Genomic DNA, 6,072 nt, shown 5'->3' with positions numbered 1-6,072 from the left:
TGCCACTGGCTGTCTTGAAAACCTCAACTACCATGTCCATAAATCCCTGCACCCTGGCAATTTCATCCAAATCACTACACCAGGCCCTTAGAGGTCTCTGTCTCTATGGGGCGCTGGCCACTCGCCTGGACCAGAGGAGACCACATCTGCGTCTTCATTCTGTGTTTGTCTGCTCTGCTCTGGCTCGGGGCTCTGCCTGACTCAGCGGGAGAACTCCTGTGTCTGTCTACCTGCCAAGCTAAAGGCGCAAAGACCCCACATTCACCCTGGGTTCCAGGAACAGCAGAACCAAGCCTAACAGACCTGCCAGGGGAGGACAGCTCTCCAGGAGTCAGAGCCAAGGCCACACCCTGGAAGATCGATGAGCTCGTCCCAGAGCCACGGCTGGAAGAGTGAACAGCAGGGCCACACCTGGACCGGAGCTGCCGAGCTGCTTACCCTTTGCCCCGTTTCTTCCTCTACTTAAAGCTCATGCCAGTGCCCTGAAGATGGACCTGGGGTCACCTGGTCCCAATACAATCACGTTGCTCAAATCCCCTCTCCGCCCTATCCGTCACTCTCCCCTTTAGCTGGCAAGGGGGCCAGCCTACCTCTCAGGGGCTGCCAGAAGCCAGGCTTGTGCCCTGAGGTAAAAGCTATATTACAACAGTCATGGCCTTGCAAACAGCCCCCAGCAGAGCTCTGAGAAACACAGCGGCTGGGTTAGGTTTCGCCCCGCTGTCCTGTCTACCCACACAGGGTTACATGACTGAGGCAGATGCCGTCTTTGCCAGGTTTGTGCTCCCTGGGAGGGCATCCCATGTGGCCCTTGGGCTGCTGTTCCAAGGCAGCTGGCTCACTGCCCTCCCTTCCTTCCTCAGCAGGTGGATCAAACATTAATGAGGTACTCAGTCTCAATCCAAGAAGGCTGTAAGAGTAAGAATTTTCTCCTAATGGGTTATACGGCTAAAATAATAAGCTGCCTATCTTTTCACTTGGTGTAGAGTAATGCATTAGGGCAGAGTGGATCGCCCCCTGCCTCCTCCCCTTCCCTGAAAAAAAAAAAGAGATGACTTAAATCACATTGAAATTAATTTTTACAGTTATAAATGACGGTCAGAAGCACACAGTCCAGTGTGGCAGCTAGAAAAGCCATCAAGGACAGGGCTCACACACACACACACACACACACACACACACACACACACACACCTGCCACCATTCCACTCTTATACAACAAGGTTCCTGTCTTCAAGGTCTGGAACTTGTCCTCGTGATCCAAGATGGCAACTGGAGTCCCTGCCATCATACTGACATCCGAGAACCGAGAGTTGTAGGAGAAGGGGGAAGGGGCTTGGTCTTAGAGACTTTTGACCCACGTCTCATGGGGTCATGGAACTTCTGTTTCATGGAGCAGAATTTAGAAATGCACTCAGAAGGAGCCTCAAAGGGAGCTGGGAAGTGTAGTCTTTCATTTGGGAAAGAATGTTCCATCTAAAGCGCCGGGTCTGTTAAAGACAAAGTGAAACAAAACACACCTAAGAGTCTGTAACAATGTCTTTCCATTGTTGTTTTAAAGTGTGTTTCTTTTTAAGTTTTGTTTTACGTGTATGGGTCTTTTGCACGTATGTCTGTGCACCCTGTACCTGGTGCCTGCCCAGGTCAGAAGACGGCATCAGAGCCCTGTAACTGCAGCTGCAGACAGTTGTGAGGGGTCAAGCAGGTGCTGGGAACTAAACCTCCAGCAGCCAAGTGCTCTAAATGTCTGAGCGGTCTCTCTCCAGCCCCAGAAACTTCAGTAATAGTTGTGGTAGCTACCTTTCTTCTTGTTGTTGTAGCAAGTGTAGCACAGGCAACTTAAGGGAGACAGGGTTTTTTTTTCTGATCAGGGTTCCACAGGGAGTCCACTGTGGCCAGAGAGCCGTGGATCCAGAGCCCGCTGTCCTCCCGGCATCCACAGTAAGGAAGCAGAGAGTGCCGAGTCTCCAGCTCCCTTCTCCCCAGTGTTCCGTCCAGGCTCCCAGCCCTTGGTGGACAGGTGTGCTAATCTAGATAATCCCCACAGACACACAGAGCCTCACCTCTCAGGTAATTCTGGGTCACAGCAAGTTGGCAACTGACGTTAACAGTAACAATGACCTCCAAAATTTGGAGTTTCCCCAGGACACCTATGCCGAGGGAAAGGAAGGGTGACCCTGGTGCAGCCCGGGGAGAGCTTGCCTCCCAGCAGGCGCCCTCACGAAGTTCTGCCATCCCTTCAGACAACCACGCAGGACGGGACAGAGCCGAGAGAACAGACAGCATCCTTGACCAGGACCCTCTTAGCTATAACACCTCTTGCCCTCTATTTAAACCTAAACCTCGCTCACGTTAGGGCCTCGAGGTGGACTCTTCCCAATGTGGCCACACTAAGTGACTAATTTTTCTCTGTTCCTTCCTCTTTCTTGTCTTTGACTGGTGTATTGGACATGGTAGCCACGCCTAGCTTGTAAGGACTGTCAGGATGGAGGCTCATGTTTTTGCGGAAGCTTCACCCCAGCCCCTGGCACCCATATACCCAGAGTCTGGGATGTTATCGTGGAGGGTCCACCCAGCCCCCCCTCCCCTATCTCCCCCAAACCCTGCTGCATCTCAGAAAGTCCCCCTAATGATGACCCCTCCCCAGAGATGCTCAGGACCACTCCCACAGGGTGTGTAAACTGTCCCCCAGAAAACAGACCTGTGGTTTTCCGGTCTCTCTTTCCCCGCTCCTGTCTGGGGGCTGGAGCGCCATTGGGAGAGTTGTATCCATTAAATGTGGGCTTTTTCTAATTCCTTTTATTTGATTTGGGCTGCTGCATCAGCAGAGAGGCTTATCAGGGCGTAGAGATTTCTCTGCTCACACCCTGAAATCCCCTGTGGTACAAGTCCCACGGCCTGTGGGTGGGAGAGTAAGACACCCTGAGCTCCCAGCAGCCACGTTCCCTTCTCCAACCCCAAACTTCAATCTCTTCACCTTTCAAAAAGCAGTTTGGTCTTAAAACTCTGAGAAAAGCTCCAAAGCTCCGCTCAGAGCGGGAGCAGCAGCCTCCGGGGCGTGTCCTATGGGTAGCCCTGGAAGCAGAGCCTGAGAGACCAATAGAGATGACGCAGCAGAGGTCAAACACTTCAGAGCACGGGTCAGTTTAGCCTTGGTCTGCGCCCGAGAGGACTCTGGGGCATCTGCCCCATCGCAGAGGCGGTCAGGGGCTTCGCGCCGCCACTTTGTCATCTTCGGGGGCCTCTTTGCATGGGGGTGTGCTTCCCGAGTGTGGTGGCCTCCGAGGGACTCACAGAGGAGAGGGTTTGCTGTGTCTCACAGCAGCAGGAGGAGGGGTGACCCACACACCCTACTCCCACGCCTGGGAAGGGCCGGCACTAACTCTCCAGGGTCTCTGGGCAGAAGAGGCTGCTGGGAAGAGCAGCTCCGATTTCCACTAGTCCAACTCCATCCTGAGTGCGCATCTCTTGGGCACTGCTCCAGGTGTCGGAATGCCACGCTGGCTTTCTCCAACAGGGTCTGGCTGTGGTGCTGCTCTCCCGGACAGCTGGATCCCAGCTCCCATGAAGTCTTACCTGGGGAAGCGCTAACAGCCGGCTCTACACGTGATCAGCTTCCTGGTTGGGGAACGGCTGAGGAGCCTCTCACACAGACCTGCACACGGTGGTTTGGGGTGCCTGCATCACGTCCAAGAGAGATGTAGGAGCCACAGTAGTACCATCCACCGGCCAGTCTGGCTCTCCCTTTAGGAGTTTCTAGCCAGGAGGCCTGCTGTGCAGCCAACTGTAGCCTCCGTGTGTTCCAGCAAATTCCACCCAGCAGGTGTTGAGGGAGCATTTGCTGGACACACAGTCCTTTGCCTTCAAAGCTTCCTGTGCCATCCTTACAGCTCCATCTCTCTGTGAAGCTCCCACCCCTGTGAGATTATTCCCAAAGGTCCAGACACGTACACATGGCCAGCCTGGGACCTAACCCTAACCCTAAGTCGTTTGCTGTCGGTCCAGCTGGAGCTCTCGTCTGTGCCCCACACACCAGGGCACCTCTGCATCTGTGCTTCCCTGGGTTCCTCTCTGGCTTCCACTGGATAAGCACACTGCACTCTGCTGTAAACGATGGATTTAGGCTGGAGTGAGTGGACTTGCTCATGGTGCCATGCCCCTCCGGGACCTCACTGTGGCAGAGCTGCTCCCTGCCCTGTGGAGGGCAGACCCAGACTGGCAGACAGCCATCGGCAGCATAGGACAGAGAAGGTACAACCTCAAGGCTTCCCATGCTGGAGCTTGGCCACCGTTGACACACATGGAGACACAGCCTCAACCACACCAGCCTTTCCTGAAGTGTCTCTTGGTTACTGAGGCCCAGCCCCCTCTCTCTGGTCCCTGTGCTGTTTCTACTGGTACATAACAATGCAGCAGTCATGCTAACAGTCACCTGGTCCAGAACATCCCTTCCATTTCCAGGTCTTACTATTGCCCCTAAGCATGGCGCCCCCAACCCACTATTAAGGGAGAAGCAGTCGGTAAGACACTGGTAGGAACACAGAGACGTGTCCCCAGGGTTCCTGATGTATTTGAATAAAGCCAGGCCACCAAAGGCTGCTCTCATCCTCACCATCCCTGAGCTGGCCTTCACCAAATCACCCCATAGCCCCATCTGTGACTAGAATAATCCTTAAGGGATGTCTGTCAGCGGCAGATGATAAAGGCTCCGCTCCCCCCAGACCCTGTCTGGGGGAGGGGACATGCAAGAGGAGTGGGGGGGATCCTCAGGTCTAGAGTGTGACTCTTCTTTCCTGATCTGCTGACCCACAGCAGGGAGCCAGCCCTGGCAGAGACTAGCCATGAAAAAGAATGCTCAGCCAGAGGCTTGCTGGGTCTGGTAGGGCACCAGCTTTACCTGCTGTAGCTGCAGTGAAAACCACGGAGTCTGTAGCTGCGCGGGGCTTAGAAGCAGCACGATGGTCTGGGGTGTTTGGATGGTTGGTTTATTGTTGTTGTTATGACTTAGTTTGTTTGGGTTTGGTGTAACACCCAGGTCTGAAATTCTACGATTCTTTGCCACAGAACTGGGTTATAAATTATCCCATTAGACTGAAAATAGCCCCTAAATCACACCCTAAGAGTAAGAGCCTGGAGCCCAGACCCAAGCGCAGCTGGCGAGAGCAATTTTCAGCTAAGAAAAAAAAAAGTCTAGTCACACAAAATTGAAGAAACACCAGCTCTGCCCACCACAGGTGACGCCCAGATAACAGCTCTGCAGCTGTTTCCCCCCCTCCCCAGCTCCCCCTCCCCAGCTCCCCCTCCCCAGCTCCCCCTTCCCGGCCCCCAAGGCCCTCTTCTCCTCCCCCTACACACCCCACTCCCTGGAGACTTTGCATAATAATAGCCAGTGAGTCTCAAGCTAAAGGCCACGGTACAAACTTCTTCGTAGATGGTGATAAAACCCCGTGACCAAGGCAGTTTACCAAGGGCGGGCTTCTTCTGGGCTCAGGGTCCACAAGATTAGAGTCCTTGCGGGTGGAGCAGGGGCAGCAGGAGGCTGGCTCGGCGGTCGAAACAGCAGCACACAAATGGGAAGCAGAGGAATCTAGAAAGGAATGACAATGGCCTTTGAAATGTCAAAGCCACCGCCCAGTGGCACATTTCCTCCACTCTGGTGGCACTTCCTGTTTCCCCCAAACAGCTCCATCAACTGGGACCAAGTAGTGAAATTGTCTGAGCCTGTGAGGTCTTTGTGTGACTGTGTTGTCCCGGGTGCTGTGAGCCTGTATTCTCCTGGGTGCTGGGGGCACAGTACTGCCTGTATTCTCCCGGGTGCTGTGAGCCTGTATTCTCCTGGGTGCTGGGTCACAGTACTGCCTGTATTCTCCTGGGTGCTGGGGCACAGTACTGCCTGCATTCTCCTGGGTGCTGGGTCACAGTACTGCCTGTATTCTCCTGGGTGCTGGGGCACAGTACTGCCTGTATTCTCCTGGGTGCTGGGGGCACAGTACTGCCTGTATTCTCCTGGGTGCTGCCTGCATCATCCTGGGTGCTTGGAGCACAGTACTGCCTGTGTCACCCGAGGTGCTGGGG

General features: G+C 54.4%; 1 long non-coding RNA gene across 2 annotated transcripts; it reads right to left on the bottom strand.

The window, feature by feature from the left end:
- Positions 1-1,058: 1,058 nt before the first annotated feature.
- LOC110343165 lies at positions 1,059-5,594 on the bottom strand. 2 transcript variants are annotated; one of them, XR_005874874.1, is made up of 4 exons: positions 5,463-5,594; positions 2,699-3,675; positions 2,061-2,147; positions 1,059-1,487 (listed from the first exon to the last, which is right to left on the bottom strand). It is a non-coding gene; the product is annotated as an uncharacterized LOC110343165 (long non-coding RNA). The 2 variants fall into 2 exon arrangements; XR_002385363.2 differs by lacking the exon at positions 5,463-5,594 and having other exon boundaries at positions 2,699-5,246.
- Between the last annotated feature and the right edge of the window lie 478 nt (positions 5,595-6,072).

This window comes from Mesocricetus auratus, unplaced genomic scaffold (assembly GCF_017639785.1).
Source record: "Mesocricetus auratus isolate SY011 unplaced genomic scaffold, BCM_Maur_2.0 Super-Scaffold_100691, whole genome shotgun sequence".
Classification (NCBI taxonomy): domain Eukaryota; kingdom Metazoa; phylum Chordata; class Mammalia; order Rodentia; family Cricetidae; genus Mesocricetus; species Mesocricetus auratus.
This window is presented reverse-complemented; position numbering and strand designations above follow the sequence as displayed.